Raw genomic sequence first — 18546 nt, forward strand, 5'->3', positions numbered from 1 at the left:
AAGGATAATTAATATAAGAAATATATTGATGTGACAAATGATTATATAGGCAGACGTAGAGATATTTAAGACCCTTATTCTTATTTTTTTAATACATAGGTATTTATTTTATCAGGGAATTGGTAAATTTTAATAAACAAATATTAATGAAAATGAAGAAAAAATGTCCCAAGCTTGGATGAATGATGATGACTGGTGCATATGAGTCGTGGAGGATTAATAATACGTGTCTGGAACTCTGAGGTCCAATACAAAAGAAAACCTAGTCTACTGCCTTTATTAGAAATGATCCTATAGATAGATATTAAGAATATACAAGGATCATGTTCTTGGTCTTTGTGTTCATGGATTCTGACTCTGTTATTATAATTGGATATATTAAAATTATTAAAATATTAATAAACAAATATAAATAAATATAAATAAGTAAAGCATTGTCTAATTATGAAAATATGTCATGAGATAAGAGAATCTATTAATATGTGTTAAAAACACTGAGTTGATTAAGAAGGACATGGTTCAAAGGTGTTACTTCTTTGACCAATGATTATACAGAAAGTAATCATTGTTCTTGTTCTGCCTTAGTGGCAAGTTTGATGTTCATTTTCTTAAGAGAAATATTAATGAATATTACCCAAAATTAATAAATACCTAAATTACTGACTTAATGAAAGGTGAAATGCAAGGGTTAATGGAGACATTGTCCCAGTTTTTTTTTCACGTATTCTGCTTTGTACTTAGAGTGGGCTCATCAAGCTGATTTTAGAATCTTTCGCGGTCAGGAGATCTGTATGTAGGAGAACGGAGACGAGTGTGAGTAATGGTCAAAGTTCTTGTCTTATTTTTGGTGATTTGTTTAGGATATTAACTGTAATATTAAAAAATAATTAAAAATAATAAAAAAGGACAACCATGACCCCATGATAAATATGGAATTGACATGAAATGTTATATTGATTAATTGATATTTGCAACAATGTAGATGATTAATGAAATATATATGCAATGAGGGAAATGATTCTATTGACAGATGTTAGAGATACTTAAGGATCTTTGATTCATAGATACTTATTTTATAGTTACTGCTTTATTGATAAGTTAATCAGTAAAGAAATGTAGAAGTGAGTGAAGAAAAAGAGGGCTGAGTCTGGACCAATGATGATGACTGGTGGCGTATGAGTCATGGATGATGAATACTACGTGTCGGGAACTCTGAGGTCCAACACAATAAGAAATTTCGTCTGTTTCCTCTGTTGGAAATGACCATATTGAGAGATGTTAGTAACATACAAGGATTATGTTCTTGGTTTTTGTGTTCATGGATTTTGATTCTATTAGTATAAATAGATCCATGAAAGAATCAATAAACAAGTATACATAAATAAATATGAATAAGTGAAGCATTATAAATTATGAAAATTAATAAATACTTAAGTTGCTGAGTAAATGAAATTGCAGAAAGCAAAGTCAATGCAGATAAGGTCTCAGTTTAACTTTTTTTTTGTCACCTTCTGTGTTTTGTATTTCTCAGAATGGGTGCACTGGAGCTGATTTAAGGATTCTTCCACGGTGACAAGATGGGTGGTTGTCTCTGTGTTTGGTACGTAGAAACAAATGTGAGTTTTTGTGGGTATACACTCTGTGTTTGAAAAGTATGAAATATAATCAAAGAAAGCCAACCATGGTCCATTGATAAATATGGAATTGTGATGTAGCATTATATTTACTAATCCCTATATGAAACTTTGAGTGTGATTAATGACAGATATATCTATGTAGTAAATGATTCTATAGACAGTTATAGGACTACTCAAGTCCTATGTTTTGATTTTCTTGTGCTGCATAGGTATTTATTTTGTTGCGTTTAGATAAATTGATGAATTAATTAATAAAGAAAGGTAGATGAGAGTGGGAAAAAAAAGGCGAAGCCTGGACCAATGATGACTACTGGTGGCGTATGAGTCATGGATGATGAATACCTGTCTGGAACTCTGAGGTCCAATATAAAAAGAAATCTAGTTGATTTCCTCTCTTGGAAATGACCCCCTAGACAGATTTATGATTTTACAAGGATCTTGTTCTAGAGTCTTTGTGTTCATGGATTTTGATTCTACTACAGTCATGTATCACATAAGGCCATTTCTGTCAACAATGGACCACATATATGACAGTGGACCCATAAGATTAGTACCATACAGCCTAGGTGTGTAGTAGACTATACCATCTAGGTTTGTTTAAGTATACTCTGTGATGTTCACACAACGACGAAATCGACTAATGATGCATTTCTTAGAATGTATACTTGTTGTTAAGCAACACATGACTGTATAATAAATGAATCAATGTAAAAATATACATAAATAAAGATGAAAAGGGTGAAGCATTGTCCAATTATGAAAAAATGTAGTAAGGCAAGAGATAATATTAAAATATTGAGACAGTAAGTCAGTTAAGAAATAAATGGTTTAAGGGTGTTACCTCTAGCTAAGGATGTTATAGATAATATATATAATGGCCAATATTCTTGTTTTGGGTTAGTGAAAAGTTCAATGTTGCCTATTTTTCTTAAGAAAAAATAAAACACATATTATACCCCAAATTAATGTGTAACTTAATCACTGAATAATAAAATGTAGATGCAAAGATCAATAGAGAAAGTATCTCAATCATGTTATCATCTACTCTGCTTTCTATTTTTTAAGGTGGACACACCCAAGCTGATTTAAGAATTATCGGTCAACAAATCTCTGTATTTGCCTGTAGGAGCATGGAAACCAACGTAAGTAATAGTCAATGTTGTCATCTTACTTTGGGTGGTTTGTTTAGGTTATTCTTTGTAATATTTTTGAAAAAGTACTCAACATAAGAAAAAAGACCAACCATGGTCCAATGATTAAATTGGAAATATATGAAACCTTATGTTGATTAATCTGTCTTTACAACAATGAGGATGATCAATGAAAGAGGTATATTCAATTAGGCAATGATTCTAAAGAAAAATGATAGACACTGAAGGCTCTTGCCCTTGAGTTTTATGATTCATAGATATTTAGTTAATTACTACTAGTCAATTAATGAATTAATCATTAAACAAATGTAGATAGGAATGAAGAAAAAGAGGCCCAAAGCTGGACCAATGATGACGACTGGTGGCGTATGAGTCATCTACGATGAATGCTACGTGTCTGGAAGTCTGAGGTCCAAGACGAAATAAAATCTAGTGTGTCCTCTCTCGAAAATGGTCCTATGGATCGGTGTTAGGAATATATGAGGATATTGTTCTTGTAATTTTGGGTTCATGGATTTCAATATTATTAACATAAATGGATCAATGATAGAACCAATAAACAAATATATAAATAAATAAAATCAAGGATGAAGCCTTGTCCACCTATGAATATATTTGGTGAGGCAACATATACTATTAATATAAACTGATGCATGTTAAGAAATAAATGGACCAAGGGTGTTACCTCTTTTTCGATCATACTTATATTTATGCTTGTATATGTGTCTAAATTGTTAAAAAATAATAAATACCTTTATGACTGAGTAAATGAAATGAGGAAAACAAGGACAAATTCAGAGAAGGTCTCAATTTTCTTTATCATCTGCTCTGTTCTGTACTCCTCAGCATGGATGCACTCCAGCGGATTTAAGCATCTTCCGTGGTCACATGCTCTGTGGTTCCCTCTTTGTATAGAGTACAGAGACCGATGTAAGTAATAAAGTTCATGTCTTTGAGAGTTTTTTTCCCTCAAGTATTCATCGTATTGTTAAAAGTGTGAAATATAATCCAAGACACCAACCACCATGAATGATAAATATGTGATTGGTCTGAAGCATTATATTTATTAATCCATATATTAAACATTGATGATAATTAATGAGAGATATATCAATGTGGCAAATGATACTATAGGCAGATGTAGAATATTTATTGCTCTTATTCTTGGGGTTTTGTGAATCAATGAGTTTTAAAAATTAATATTAGTGTATTAATGAATCAGTCAGTGAACTTATGCAGATGAGAATGAAGAGAAAGAAGCCACATATGGACGAATGATGATGACTGGTGGCGTATGAGTCATGGATGATGAATATGACGTGTCTGAAACTCTGAGGTCCAATAAAAAAGTAAATATAGTCTGTTGACTCTATTTCACGTGATATTATAGACAAATATTAGGAAAATATAAAAAATTAAAAAATAATTTTCTTGGTTTGTGTTTATGAATTTTGATTTTACTGTAAAAATATGGCCCAAGGAAACAATCAATGCACAAGTATAAATAAGTTAAGATGAAGTGGGTAAAGCATGTCCACTCTAAATGTATATGGTGAGGCAGTAAAAACTATTTACATTTATTGAAAAGACTGAAGTTCATCAAGAAATGTAAATGGTTCAAAGTCTTACCTCTTTGGCTAAGTCTGATATAGACAATGAATAATGGTTAAAGTTCTTATTCTGTGTTAGTGTTAGGTGTGACATTGTTCATTTATTAAGAGAAAAATAATAGTGTCCCCAATTTACTGTATTCCTAAGTGACTGACTAAATGAAGGTGGGATGTGTGGATCAATAGAGAGTATCTCAATCTTGCTATTACCTGTTCTGCTTTGTATTCCTTGGAATAGGTGCTCAGGAACTTACTTAAGCATTTGGTTGTGATCAAGAGCTCCGTGGATGTCCCATGTGAAAGAGTGTGGAGACCAATGTGAGTCATAGTCAGATTCTTCTCTTGGTTTAGGTGGTTTATATAGGATATTCAGTATAATATTTAAAATTATTAAATATATTCAAAGAAGGCCAAAGATGGCTCAATGACAAATATGGTATTGACGTGAAACATTATGTTGATTAATCAATATTTGCCACGATGTGGATGATTAATGAAACAAGTATATTCAGTGAGGCAGATTCTATAGACAGATTTAGAGGTGCTTAAAGATCTTGTCCTTGAGTTTTTTAATTCACAGATATTTATTTTATTATTATTAATGACTTAATAAATTGATCAGTAAACAAATGTAGATGAGAATGAAGAAAAAGAGACCCAAGCCTGGACTGATGATGACAACTGGTGGCGTATGACTCATACAGAATGAATACTATGTGTCTGGAACTCTGAGGTCCAACACAGAGAAATCAGGTCCATTCCCTCTGTTGGAAGTGTTCCTGTAGACGGATGTCAGGAGTATATAAGGACTTTGTTCTTATTCCTTGTGTTCATGACTTTTTAAAAATATCATTAAAATAGTATCAATGTCAGAATAAACAAATGTATAAATGAATAAAGATGAAGAGGGTTAAGTATTATTCATTACTAAAATATGTAGTAAGCAGAAATAATATTAATATAAGAATGCATAATAAATGGATCAAGTGTATTTTACATTTTTGACTGAGGATGATATAAACAGTAATAAGTAATGGTCAGTTATTGATCTCAGTCAATTGGAAGTTTGATGTTTGTTTTATTAAGGGAAAAAGAAATAAATGTAACCATAATGAATACATACCTAAATGACTATGTATATGAATGGGGGAAAGTGTGGATCAATGGAGAGAATGTCTCAATCATTTTATCACTTTCTCTGCTTGGTACTATTCAGAATGGATGCCCAAGCTTCTGCCATGATCAAGATTGTCATGTTGCCTCTGTGTTGGAAAGAGAACAAGGTGAGTAATACATGTGTCACATAACGACGTTTCAGTCAACAACAGACCGCATATATGACGGTGATCCCGTAAGATTAGTCCCACATAGCGTAGTGTGTAGTAGGCTATACCATCTAGGTTTGTGTAAGTATACTCTATGATGTTTGCACAACAACAAAATTGCTTAACGATGTATTTCTCAGAACGTATCCCTGTTGGTAAGCGATGCATGACTGTAGTCAAAGTTGTCATCTTAGATTGGGTCATTTGTTTAAAGGTATTCATTGAATTATTGAAAAGCATTAAACATAATAAAAAAGTGACCTATGGCCCAATGATAAATATGGTATGAAACATTATGTTGACTGAGAAATAATGTGCAACATTGAGGTCAGTTAATGAGAGAGAATCAGTCCATATGGGAGATGATTCTATAGAGAAACGTTAGGTATATTCAAAGATCTTGTTCTTGGATTTTGTAATTATGTGTTCATTTTATTATTATTAATTAGTTAATTATTTATTTGATACAAATGTAGAAATGGATGAACAAGAAGAGACCCAAACCTGGACCAATGATGACGACTCAGGTTGTTTGGGCCATGGATGGTGAATAATATGTGTCTGGAACTGTGAGGTCCAACACAAAACATAATTAGTCAAATCTCTTTTGGAAATGATCCTGTAGGTAGATATTAGAAATATACAAAGATCATGTTCTTACCCTGTATTCATTGATTTAGATTTATTATTATTAATGGATCAATGATAGAACCATTAAAGAAATATAAATAAATAGATAAAAAGAGAGTGAAGCACTGTCCAACTGTGAATATATGTGGTGAGGGAAGAATTATTCTTACTAAAAATTGAAAACACTGATGCTCCTTAAGAAATAAATGGATCAAGAGTACCACCTCTTTGACTAAGGATCATATAGACTCTGATAAATAAGAGTCAATTTTATTTTCTAGATCAGTGTCAAATTTGATGTTGTTCTTTTTGTTAAGAGAAAAAAATCTATGTTACGAAAAATTAATAAATACCTAAATGACTGAATAACTGAAATGTGGAAAAGAAGCATCAATTCAGATAAGGTCTCAATTTTTTTTTCATCATCTGCTCTGCTTTGTGTCCTCAGAATGGATGTACTTGAGCTGACTGAAGAATTCTTTCATGGCCGCGATCTCTGTGGTTGCCTGTGTGTGTTAGGTGCACAGAGACCAATGTGAGTAATAAAGAGCATGTCTTCATTTGATGGGTTTTATAAAAAGGGGCATTTACGACATTATTAAAAGTGCGAATATAATTCAAAAGACCAACTATGGCCAGTGATAAATATGGGATTATTACCAAGCATTATATTTGTTAATCCATCTGTGATAGATTAAGGATAATTAATGAAAGAGATATATCAATGTGATAAATGATTCTATAGACAGATGTAGAATATTCAAGGTTCTTATTCTTCGTTTTTTTGTGTGTGAATTATAGAGTTTTAAAATTAATGGTGGTAAATTAAGGAATTAATTAATGAAATAATGTATAGGAGAATGAAGAAAAAGAGGTGGAAACATGGACCAGTGGTGACGGCTGGTGGCGTGGGAGGTGTGGATGATGAATACTACATGTTTTGAACCCTGACGTCCAACACAAAAGAAATATATTTTTCTATTGCCTCTGTTTGAAGTGATCCTACAGACTGATTTGAGGAATATAAAAGAATCGTTTCATTAGATTATTTTCATAGATTTTGATTCTTTTACTATAAATGATCAATTTAAGAATCATTGTACAAATATAGAAAAGTAAAGAAGAAGAGCCTGGAGCATATGCATTCGTAATATATGTGGTGAGGCAATAAAACAATTAAAATGTATTGAAAATACTGAACAATGGAGATAACGTCTCAATCCTGTTATCATCTGCTTCGCTTTGTACTTCTCAGAAAGAAAACCCCTGAAGTGATTTAAGCATCTGCCCTGCTCAGGAGCCCCAAAGTAGCCTCTCTCTTTAGGTCTTTAGGAACATTAAGTCCAGTGTGAGTAATAATGAAAGTTCTTGTTTTGGTTTGGGTGGTTTCTTTAGGATATCACTTTAATAGTTTAAAAAGTATTAAATATAAGAAAAAAGACCACTATGGCCCAATGATTAAATTGAAAATGCATGAAACATTATGTTGATTAATCTGTCTTTACAACAATGAGGATGATTAATGAAAGAGGTATATTCAATTAGGCAATGATTCTAAACAAGGTTGATAGGGATACTGAAGGCTCTTATCCTTTTTTTTTTTTGTGAGGAGATCAGCCCTGTGCTAACATCTGCCAATCCTCCTCTTTTTTTTGCTGAGGAAGACTGGCCCTGGGCTAACATCCTTGCTCATCTTCCTCCACTTTATATGGGACGCCGCCACAGCATGGCTTGCCAAGCAGTGCATAGGTGTGCGCCCGGGATCTGAACCGGCGAACCCCAGGCCGCCGCAGCGGAGCACGAGCACTTAACCACTTGTGCCACAGGGCCAGCCCTGAAGGCTCTTATCCTTGCATTTTTGTGATTCATAGATTTATTTAATTATTAGTAGTAGATTGATGAATTAATATATAAACAAATGCAGATGAGAAGGAAGAAAAAGAGGCCCAAACTGGGACCAATGATGACGACTGGTGGCGTATGAGTCATCTACGATGAATGCTACGTGTCTGGAAGTCTGAGGTCCAAGACAAAACAAAATCTAGTCTATTTCCTCTCTCAAAAATGATCCTGTGGATCGATATTAGGAATACGCGAGGATATTGTTCTTGTAATTTGGATTCGTGGATTTCTATATTATTAATATAAGTGGATCAATGATAGAACCAATAAAAAATATGTAAATAAATAAAATCAAGGATGAAGCCTTGTCCACCTATGAATATAGGTGGTGAGGCAACATATACTATTAATATAAACTGAAGAAACTGATGCATGTTAAGAAATAAATGGACCAGTGGTGTTACCTCTTTTTCTAAAGATCATATAGACACTGACACTGATAAGTAATATTTAATTTTATAAGCCTGGGCCAGTCTCCAGTTGAGGATGTTAATTTTGTAATATATATGTTTATATTTTCATATGTATGTATGTTCTGAAAAATTAATGAATACCCAAATAACTGGAAAAATGAAATGAGGAAAACAAGGACTAATGGAGAAAAGGTTTCAATTTTTAATTATTTGCTCTGTCTTACACTCCTCAGAATCAACACACTCAAGATGATTTAAGCATTTTTATAGTCACGAGATCTGTGGTTTCCTCTGTGTGTTAAGAGCATAGAGACAAATGTGAGTAAAGGTTAAGGTTCTTGTATTTGTTTAAGAAGATTTTTTTAAAGGGTATTCACTGTATTGTTAAAAGTGTAAAATATAATCCAGAACATCAACCAAGGAAAATGATAAATATGGCATATTATGAAGTATTATATTTGCTGATACATATATGAAATATTGATGATAATTAATGAAAGAGTTATAACAATGTGGCAAATGATCCCATAGACAGATGTAGAATATTCATTGCTCTTGGGTTGTTGTGAATCATAGGGTCTTACAAATTAACATTATTGAATTAAGGAATTAATTAATGAAATAGGGTACATGAGAATGAAGGAAAAGAGGCCCAGACGTGGACCGATGATGACTGTTGGTGGAGTATGAGTCATGGATGATGAATATTACGTGTCTGAAACTCTGAGGTCCAATACAAAAGGAAGTATCGTCTGTTGCCTCTGTTTGAAGTAGTCCTATAGACAGATGTTAGCAAAAGAAAAAGGCTTATTCGTTGTCTGTGTAAAGTTTGAGGTTGTTTGATTTCTTAAGAGAAAATTAGTAAATATGACCCCAATGTACTATATTCCTCGGTGATTGACTAAATGAAAGGTGAGAAGCATGCATCAATAGAGTGTCTCTCAATCTTGTTATCATCTGCTCTGCTTTGTATTCCTCAGAATGGACACACCTAAACTGGTTAAGTGTTTGACCATGATCAGGAGCTCCATAGATTGTCCCTACGTATAGGTGCATGTAGACCAATGTGAGTAATAGTTAAATTCTTCTCTTGGTTTGGGTTGATTGTTTAGAGTATTCACTGTAATATTAAAAAATAGTATTGAATATATTCAAAGAAGGCTAGTCATGGTCAAAGGATAGATATGGAATTAACATGAAACATCATGTTGATTAATAGGTATTTGCATCCATGAAGATGATTAATGAAAGAGGCACATTCAGTGAGGCAAATGATCCTGTAGGTAGATATTAGGGATATTGAGGATCTTGTCTTTGAGTATTTGTGATTCACAGATATTTATTTTATTATTATTATTAGTGAATTGATGAATTGATCAGTAAACAAATAAAGATGAGAATGAAGAAAAAGAGACCCAAGCCTGGACCAATGATGACGACTGGTGGCGTATGAGTCGTATACGATGAATATGTGTCTGGAACTCTGAGGTCCAACACAAAGAAATCTAGTCTATTCCCTCTGTTTGAAGTGATTCTATAGACAGACGTTGGGAATATACAGAGATCTTGTTCTTGGTCTTTGTGTTCATGAATTTTATAAAATTTTATTATAAAACAATAAATGGCAGAATAAATAAACAAATGTATAAATAAATAAAGAGGAAGAGGCTGAAGTATTGTTCATTCTTAAAAGGTCTAGTAAGGAAAATAATACTAATATAAATTGGAATTGATATTAAGTGCATCAAGCATATTACATCTTTGACTAAGGACAATATAGACAAGTTTCTGCTCTGCATCAGTTACAACTCTGACATTTAATTTATTAAGATTAAAATAAATATTACCATTAATCAATAAATACCTAAGTGACTATGTATATGAATGGTGGAAACAATGGATCAATGGAGAGAATGTTTCAGTCTTTTTATTATCTTCTCTGCTTGGTACTATTCAGAATGGATACTCCAAGCAGATTTCAGCTTGTGCTGTGATCAAGACTGTCAGGTTGCCTCTGTGTCAGGAAAGAGACCAAGGTGAGTAATGGTCAAAGCTCTAATCTTGGTTTGGGTCATTTGTTTAAAGGCATTCACAGTATTATTAAAAAATAATAAATATAATCAAAAAGTTAACTATGGCCCAATGATAAATGTGATATGAAACATTATGTTGATTGATAATGAAATATTATGTTGATTAATCAACATTGAAGTCGATTAATCAAAAACATGTAGTCTACATGGGAAATGATTCTATAGACTATGTTTGGGATATTCAAATATCTTGTTCTTGGTTTTTGTGAATTATATATTCATTATATTATTATCAATAAATCGATTTATCTGATACAAGTATAAAAATGAATGAAGAAAAAGAGACACAACCATAGATCAATGATGACTACTGGTGGCATATGAGTTATGAACGATGAATACTATATGTCTGGAAGTCTTGAGATCCAGCACAAAACATAATTAAGTGAATTTTTCTGTTGGAAATGATACTATAGACAGGTATCAGAAATATACAAAAATTATGTTCTTATTTTGGGTTTGTAGATTTAGATTTTATTGTTACTAATGAACCAATGATAGAACCATTAAATAAATACAAATAAATAGATAAAGAAAAAGAATTTTAAGCATTGTCCAACTTTGAACAACTGTGGTGAGGCAAGAAATATTACTAATAAATATTGAAGAAGACACTGATGCCTCCTAAGAAATAAATGAATCAAGGGTGTTACCTTTTTAGCTAGGGATCATATAGACTCCGATAAGTATGAGTCAGTTTTATTTACTAGGTCAGTCTCAAGTTTGAGATTGTTTCCTTTGTTAAGAGAAAAAACATCTATATTATGAAAAATTTATAAATACCTGAATAACTGAGTAAATGAAATGTGGAAAGCAAGAATCAATGGGGATAACGTCTCAATTTTCTTTGTCATCTTCCCTGCTCTGTATCCTGAGAATGGACACAGTTGAGCTGATGTAAGCATCTTTCATGGTCACCAGCTCTATGGTTGCATCCATATGTTAGGAGCATAGAGACCAATGTGAGTAATAGTCAAAGTTCTTGTCTTGTTCTAGTGTTTCTTTCTTTCTTTTTTTTAAGATATTCACTGTATCATTAAAAAGTGTGAAATAAAATCAAATAAGGCCAAATGTAGCCCAGTGACAAACCTGGGGTTGATTTTATTGATTAATGTATATATGAAAAACAGGATAATTAATGGGAAAGATATATTGATGTGAGAATGATCCTGTATATAGATTAGGGATATCAGGGCTGTTCTTGGGTTTTTGTGAATAATAGGGTCTTAAAATTATTTTTAATGAATCAATGAATAAATCAATAGACAACATAGAAATGATTGAAGAAAAGGACAATATTGGATCGATGATGACCACTGGTGGCGTATGAGTCCTATACGATGAATACGTGTCTGGAACTCTGAGGTCCAATAGAAAAGAAATCTAGTCCATTCCTGTTGTTTGAAGGCATCCTATAGACAGATGTCAGGAATATATACGGATCTTGTTTTTGTTTTATGTTCATGCATTCTCTTTCTAGTTTTATAATTGGATCAGTGAAAAAAATCAATAAACACATATATAAATAAATAAAGATGATGGTCACGAAGCATTGTCCAATTATAAAAATATGTAATGAGACAAGAAATACTACTAATGTATATTGAAAACACTCTTATCCATTAGGAAATAAATGGTACAAGGGTGTTACCCCTTTGGCTAAGGATTTTATAAGCACTGTTAAATAGTAATAGGCAATGTTCATATTCTGTGTCAGTGGCAAGATTGTTATTGTTTGTTTACTTAGGAGAAATGAAATAAACATTTTCGAAAATTGCTAATTCCCTAAATGACTGACTAAATGAAAGGTGGAATGCGAGGACCAGTGAAGATTAGGTCTCAGTCTTTTCTAATCATCTGCTCTGCTCTGTACTTCTCAGAATGGACACACTCAAGTTGATTTAAGGATTCTTCCACGTTAACACGTTCTGTGGATACAGCTGTGTATTAGAGCATGGAGACCAACGTGAGTAATCATCAATGTTCTTGTCTCACTTTGGGTGGTTTTGTTTAAAGGTATTCGCTGTATTATTAAAAAGTGTGAAATATAATCAGTGAATGCCAGCCAAGGCCCCAAAATGCAATTCATATGAAGCATTATGTTTATTAATCCATCTATGAAACATTGAGGTCAATTAATGAAAGAGATGGATTGCTGAGGGAAATTCTATAGACAAATGTTAGAGATTAGTCCATGTCTGCCATGGACTAGTGATAAAGTAAGAGGTTAAAATGAAGCATGTATGTTGACTAATCCACATGTTTAACACTGAGTTGGTTAGCAAAAGAGATCTGGACTGTTCCTTCTGTAGAAAATGATTCTATTTGCAGATATTAAAGCTACTTTAAAGAATTCATGGATGTATATTATTATTAGTGAATTAATGAATTAATCTCTAAACAAAATTGTAATTGAATGAAGAAAAAGAGGGTGACGTTTGGATCAATATTGATGACTGGTGGCATATGAGTCAAGGATGATGGAAAAGGCTTATCTAGAACTCTGAGGTCCAATGCAGAAAGGAATCTAGTCTATCGCTTGTGATACAAGTGGTCCTATAAACAGTTGTAAGTGATATCCAGTGATCTTATTCTTGGACTTTTGGGTTTTACAGTTATTGATTGCTTATTATAAGTTAATCAATGCACTAATAACTAAGCAAATGAATAATGAAGGAAAAATAAGGCCAAATGTGGAATAATTATAGCATATGTAGTGAAACAATCATCATTACCAATCCATTTCTAAAGAACTGAAGTCCGCTAGAAATATATCAAGGCTTTCATACCTTAGCAGAAGGGACATAGGGAGAGATGTATATAATTGGTGATGTTCATGTTCTATGCTTTCTTTGGGTTGCAGGCGTTTTTATTTTTTGTTTTTAGTTAGGAAACAGGAAGAAGAAGTTTATATAATTTAATCAACTAACTACATTAAAGAGGGCCAAACATGAACCAGTGACAACAATATGTCATGTGACAAGTTATGATCAGTCCAGTTGGCTTCATTGTGTTCTGTTGGTAATTATTCCACAATGTATGCGTAAATCAAATCATCACACTGTACACTTTAAATATATACAAATGTATTTGTCAATTCTTCCTCAATAAAGTTGGGAAAAAAGTATATAGTCCCTTGACGCTTATGAGAGTGAACGACTGGACATAGTTACTATGAAGCAGTGTTATTGTCTTGAGACTGTATACAAAGATACTGATTTTATCACTAGAAATTAATAAACAAGTGAATAACTTAAGATGAAAGAAGATAAAACACCTGGCCAGCGATGAGTATGTGGGGAGATGTGGTTCGTCAGTTCCACTCGTGTTATGTCCCCTCTTAAGAAAAAAACCTTAGCTCTTAACTATCTGAGAAAGAGGAATTAGACAGATATACACAATGGCGTTTGTTCTCTGGGTTTCTGGGGAGTTCAGCATTTTCTATTTTGTTTAAAACATGAATAGTTTGTCAAATTATTTCATGAATTAAATAATGAAGGAAAGAAAATTAAAGCTGTTAAGAAATAGCCTCACACATCAATAAAATAAAAGAAGACCAAATACGGCTTTATGATGAAGATAAGCTATGGCGCAAGGCTTATGAAGTAATCAATTTCAGTACAATTTTTTAAATGTTTGAGGATTTTGCATTCACTTTCATAGCTGTTTATTGTTTTATATTAGGTTTGCACCATAATTTATAAACGTTCCTTTGTAGAAAGGAGCTAAGCTGTTAATTCAGTGAAGCAGCCCGTAGGAAGATGTACGATATTTACAGTGTTTGAATGTGGAGTGGATAGTGTGTTCATAGTTGTTCTTTCCTATATCTTTAAAGAATCTACAAGTTAAGTGAAAAAGAACCAATCAAGGACCTGGGATTTGTGAATGGAATGTATCCTGAACGTGTCCTGTGATTAATTCTTTTTTGCATTACTGAAGTCCATTTCAAAAAGAGATTTGGTATATTCATCTGTGGGAATAAATCTATAGCTAGATTTAAGTAATTTTTAAGAATCTAATTATGGGGTTTAAGTGGATCCTGGGGATTTACTGCCTTATTCTAAAGGAATAAATGAAAGAATCAGTAGATGGATGGACGGATAGATGGATGGATGGATGGATAGATAGGTAAAGAGAGTGAAGCTGGATTAATTAAGAAAAAATGTTGTGAGAAATAAATTTTTGTTCATATAATTGTGAAACACTGCAGTGCATTAAGAAACCAATATTAAAGGGCGTTACCTCTCTGGGTTAGGATAAGATAGAGCAGTGGTTCTCAAACTTGGGTGAGCTCATCAGAATCACCTGGAAGGCTGGTTAAACTACAGATTGCTGGCCCCACCCTCAGCATTACTGATTCTGGAGGATTGGTGTGTAGCCTGAGAATCTGCATTTCTAACATGTTCCCAAGTTCTGCTGATGCTGCCTATTGGGAAACAACATTTTGAGAATCAATGATATAGTCAGATATATGTGATAATAGTTAATGCCCTTGCTTTGGGTCAGTGATGAGTTCTATGTTGTTTATTTTATTAAGAAATAACAAATACATTAATTAGTAAGTATCTAAAAGTCTAAATAAATGAAAGGGGAAAAGCATGGTTCAATGGAGAAAATGTCTCATTCTTTTATCGTCTTTATACTCCACAAAATGGATGCACCTGAACTGATTTAAGCATTCTGAAATGACCAAAATCTCTAGGCTACTGCTATGTATAGGAATATATATTTAGAACAAGTAAATGGCTACATATGTGAACAAAATCAAACAAGGATGGGCCTGTACTAATGATGAGGAAAGAAAGTTTATGATTCATTTGATTTAGTGTTACTTAGGATACTTTTAAAAATAGATTGAGTCCATATTGCTCATTTTCAAAGCTCTTTAAATTTCTATTTTAGGTTTTCCCTAAACATTCCTTAATTGATAAAGATGTAAGCTATTTTCATTATGAGGAAAGAGCACATAGGAGATGTAAGTACTAGTCAATGTTTTAGTTCTGATGGTGGGTTCTTGTTATGTATAGAAAGAATACACAAATTATATGAAAAAAGGCCAACCATGGACCAATGATGTGAATGGAATGCATTCTGAACTATATTTTATGATCAAAACATCTATAACCTACTGAGGTCCATTACCAAAAGGAATTTAAGTGTTTACATCTGTGGGAATAAGCCTGTGGGTAGATTTCAGTAATATTCAAGGATCATATTCTCAGCCTTTAGTGCTTCATGGATTTTTATTTTATCATAAGTGAATAAATGAAAGAGTAAATACATAGGTCAGTGTATAAAGATGAAATGGGTGAAACATATCCAACTATGAAAATATGTAGTGAAGCAATAATTATTATTAATATAACTTGGAACCACTGGAGTTCATTATGTAATAAATGGATCAAGGGGGTTAGATTTTTGAGTAAGGATGGGACAGCTGGTGATGTGTAATATTCTGCATTCCTGCTTTGAGTCAGTTGTGAGTTCAAGTGGTTCATTTACTTTAGAGCAAAAGAAATAAAACACACTATAAAAAAATAAATACTTAAATGACTAAGAAAATGAAGTGAGAAAAGCAAGTGTTGATGGGAAGAATGTCTCAATGTTTTATCTGCATTGCTTATACTTAGAATGAATGCACCGAGCTGATTTACGCCTTCTGCCGTGACCATGAACTCTGTGTTAGGAGCATAGAGACCGATGTGACAATAATCAAAGCTCTCGTCTTGGTGTGGGTGACTTGTTTAAGAATATTCACTGTATTGTTAAAAAAAATGTGTTGAGTATAATCAAAGAAGTTAACCATGGCCCTCTATGGGATTTGTATGTAATGCATGTTCCTTAATGGATATGTGCAATGCTTAGATTGATTAATGAAAGATGTAGTTGCTGAGGGAAATTATTCTATATACAGATGCCAGGGATACTTAAGAAGCGCTTCTTGCGTTTTTGTGATTCATGTAAATTTATCTTATTATTAGTCAATTGAAAAATTAAAAATCAACAAATGCGGAAATGAATGAGGAAAAAGAGGGCAAGTCCTGGACCAGTGAGGGACAGCTGATGGGGTGTGAGTGGTGGGTGAGGAATGATACATATCTGGACTCGGAGGTATTATAGAGAGAGAGGTCTATGGTCTCTGTGGGAAGTGATCGTTTAGACAGATTAGGTAGGAACATGCAAAGATCTTGTTCTTGGACTTTTGTGGTTCCTGAATTTTGATTGTATTATTATGAAAAAATCAATAACAAAATTTATACAATTATATAAATGAATAAAGATGAAGAAGGTGAAGCATTATCCAATTATAAAAACATAAGATGAGACTAGAAATACTATTAATATAATTTGGAAATACTAATGTCCGTAAAGAAATAAATGGATTAAGGGTATTACCTCTTTGGCTAACTATCATGTAGACAGAGATAAGTTATAGTCAATATTATTGCTCTGAATCAGTGGTGAGTTCCATGTTGTTCTATTTTTAGGAGAAGAGACAAATAGTTATTAATGTAAATTAGTAAATATTTAAATGACTAAGAAAATGAAAGGTGGAAAGCAATGGAGAGAAAGTCTCAATCTTTTTATCGTCTTCTCTGCTTTATGCTCCTCAGGGTGAGTGCTTGCTGCTAATCAAGGTTCTCTGTGTGATCGTCTCGGTAATCAGAAGCTTTCTGGTTGCCTCTATGTGTGGGGACCAATGTGAGTAATAGTCAGATTTCCTGTTGAGGTTTGGGTGGTTTGCCTAAGGGTATTCACTGTAGAAAGACCTATGAAATATGATCACAGAAGGCCAACCATAGCCTAATAATGAAGCTGGTGTTGATGTGAAGCATGATATTGATTCATGGATATACTAAATATTGAGGTCAAATAGAAAAAGAGATCTAGTCTCTGTGGGAAGTAATTCTATAGGCAGATGTTAGGGATTTTCGAGAAACTTCTTCATTGGTTTTTGTGATTCGTGTGAATTTATTTTGTTATTATTTGTGAATTATTGAATTAATAAAGAAGACGAATAAAAGGGAAAACCTGGACCAATGATGACGCCTGGTGCATATGAGTCATGTACAATGAATATTACGTGTCTGGAACTCTGAGGTCCAACACAAAAGGAATCTAGTACATTTACCCTGTTTGAAATATTCCTATAGACATATGTCAGGAATATACAGGGATCTTTTTCTTGGATTTCTGGCCATGGATTTTTAAAAATATTGTTATAAAAGAATCAATGGCAGAATAAATGAACAAATATATAAATGGATAAAGATGAAGAGGGTGAAGCATTGTGTATTGTTAAAATATGTAATAAATAAAAATAATACTAACATAAATTGGAATGAATAACAAATGGACCAAGTAAGTGTATTACATCTTTGGCTAAGTATAACATAGACAGTGATGAGTAATAGTTACAAGTTTGACATTTGATTTATTAAGAGAAAAATAAATAAATATTACTATAAATTAATAAATACCTAAATGGCTATGTATGTGAATGGTGGAAAGTATGGATCAATGGAGAGACTGTCTCAATCTTTTTATTAACTTCTCTGCTTGATACCTGTCAGAACAGACGCTGGAGCTGATTTCAGCTTCTGCCATGGTTAAGATTGTCGTATTGCCTCTGTGTCAGGAAAAAGATTAACGTGAGTAATGATCAAAGATCTTGTCTTGGTTTGGGTCATTTGTTTAAGGGTATGCATGGTATTACTAAAAACTATTAAATAAATCAAAAAGTTAACTATTGTCCAATAATAAATATGATATGAAACATTTTGA

At 32.8% G+C, this 18546-nt stretch overlaps 1 long non-coding RNA gene and 15 other non-coding genes across 38 annotated transcripts in view; all 16 read left to right on the forward strand.

Moving 5' to 3' along the window:
• Positions 1-18546, forward strand: part of LOC131421103 (uncharacterized) — a 91039-nt gene that overhangs the window by 2665 nt on the left and 69828 nt on the right. For 15 of the 23 annotated variants that reach the window (XR_009223750.1, XR_009223749.1, XR_009223751.1 and 12 more), the window contains exons 4-21: positions 742-813; positions 1532-1600; positions 2703-2779; positions 3635-3718; positions 4637-4716; positions 5615-5681; positions 6200-6250; positions 6802-6888; positions 7609-7701; positions 8902-8986; positions 9649-9734; positions 10626-10704; positions 11638-11723; positions 12642-12727; positions 15664-15736; positions 16392-16492; positions 17376-17463; positions 18336-18413. This is a non-coding gene — a long non-coding RNA (uncharacterized LOC131421103). Of the gene's footprint in view, positions 1-741; positions 814-1531; positions 1601-2702; positions 2780-3634; positions 3719-4636; positions 4717-5614; positions 5682-6199; positions 6293-6801; positions 6889-7608; positions 7702-8901; positions 8987-9648; positions 9735-10625; positions 10705-11637; positions 11724-12641; positions 12728-13624; positions 13783-15663; positions 15737-16391; positions 16493-17375; positions 17464-18335; positions 18414-18546 lie in introns of all 23 variants that reach the window. The other 8 variants (XR_009223759.1, XR_009223754.1, XR_009223755.1 and 5 more) reach the window with 8 other exon arrangements.
• LOC131421390 (small nucleolar RNA SNORD113/SNORD114 family) lies at positions 176-249 on the forward strand. The gene has a single exon (XR_009223860.1). It is a non-coding gene; the product is annotated as a small nucleolar RNA SNORD113/SNORD114 family (small nucleolar RNA).
• Positions 1149-1223, forward strand: LOC131421348 (small nucleolar RNA SNORD113/SNORD114 family). Its single transcript, XR_009223821.1, has one exon. It is a non-coding gene; the product is annotated as a small nucleolar RNA SNORD113/SNORD114 family (small nucleolar RNA).
• Positions 1931-2002, forward strand: LOC131421344 (small nucleolar RNA SNORD113/SNORD114 family). Its single transcript, XR_009223817.1, has one exon. It is a non-coding gene; the product is annotated as a small nucleolar RNA SNORD113/SNORD114 family (small nucleolar RNA).
• Positions 3130-3204, forward strand: LOC131421347 (small nucleolar RNA SNORD113/SNORD114 family). Its single transcript, XR_009223820.1, has one exon. It is a non-coding gene; the product is annotated as a small nucleolar RNA SNORD113/SNORD114 family (small nucleolar RNA).
• Positions 4056-4130, forward strand: LOC131421366 (small nucleolar RNA SNORD113/SNORD114 family). The gene has a single exon (XR_009223838.1). It is a non-coding gene; the product is annotated as a small nucleolar RNA SNORD113/SNORD114 family (small nucleolar RNA).
• LOC131421365 (small nucleolar RNA SNORD113/SNORD114 family) lies at positions 5063-5137 on the forward strand. The gene has a single exon (XR_009223837.1). It is a non-coding gene; the product is annotated as a small nucleolar RNA SNORD113/SNORD114 family (small nucleolar RNA).
• Positions 6229-6303, forward strand: LOC131421391 (small nucleolar RNA SNORD113/SNORD114 family). The gene has a single exon (XR_009223861.1). It is a non-coding gene; the product is annotated as a small nucleolar RNA SNORD113/SNORD114 family (small nucleolar RNA).
• LOC131421316 (small nucleolar RNA SNORD113/SNORD114 family) lies at positions 7237-7311 on the forward strand. The gene has a single exon (XR_009223796.1). It is a non-coding gene; the product is annotated as a small nucleolar RNA SNORD113/SNORD114 family (small nucleolar RNA).
• LOC131421358 (small nucleolar RNA SNORD113/SNORD114 family) lies at positions 8307-8381 on the forward strand. The gene has a single exon (XR_009223830.1). It is a non-coding gene; the product is annotated as a small nucleolar RNA SNORD113/SNORD114 family (small nucleolar RNA).
• LOC131421367 (small nucleolar RNA SNORD113/SNORD114 family) lies at positions 9328-9402 on the forward strand. The gene has a single exon (XR_009223839.1). It is a non-coding gene; the product is annotated as a small nucleolar RNA SNORD113/SNORD114 family (small nucleolar RNA).
• LOC131421354 (small nucleolar RNA SNORD113/SNORD114 family) lies at positions 10091-10162 on the forward strand. Its single transcript, XR_009223826.1, has one exon. It is a non-coding gene; the product is annotated as a small nucleolar RNA SNORD113/SNORD114 family (small nucleolar RNA).
• On the forward strand, positions 11055-11130 carry LOC131421375 (small nucleolar RNA SNORD113/SNORD114 family). The gene has a single exon (XR_009223846.1). It is a non-coding gene; the product is annotated as a small nucleolar RNA SNORD113/SNORD114 family (small nucleolar RNA).
• On the forward strand, positions 12061-12132 carry LOC131421361 (small nucleolar RNA SNORD113/SNORD114 family). The gene has a single exon (XR_009223833.1). It is a non-coding gene; the product is annotated as a small nucleolar RNA SNORD113/SNORD114 family (small nucleolar RNA).
• On the forward strand, positions 13201-13275 carry LOC131421384 (small nucleolar RNA SNORD113/SNORD114 family). The gene has a single exon (XR_009223855.1). It is a non-coding gene; the product is annotated as a small nucleolar RNA SNORD113/SNORD114 family (small nucleolar RNA).
• LOC131421371 (small nucleolar RNA SNORD113/SNORD114 family) lies at positions 17795-17868 on the forward strand. The gene has a single exon (XR_009223842.1). It is a non-coding gene; the product is annotated as a small nucleolar RNA SNORD113/SNORD114 family (small nucleolar RNA).

This window comes from Diceros bicornis, chromosome 24, assembly GCF_020826845.1.
Source record: "Diceros bicornis minor isolate mBicDic1 chromosome 24, mDicBic1.mat.cur, whole genome shotgun sequence".
Classification (NCBI taxonomy): Eukaryota; Metazoa; Chordata; class Mammalia; order Perissodactyla; family Rhinocerotidae; genus Diceros; species Diceros bicornis.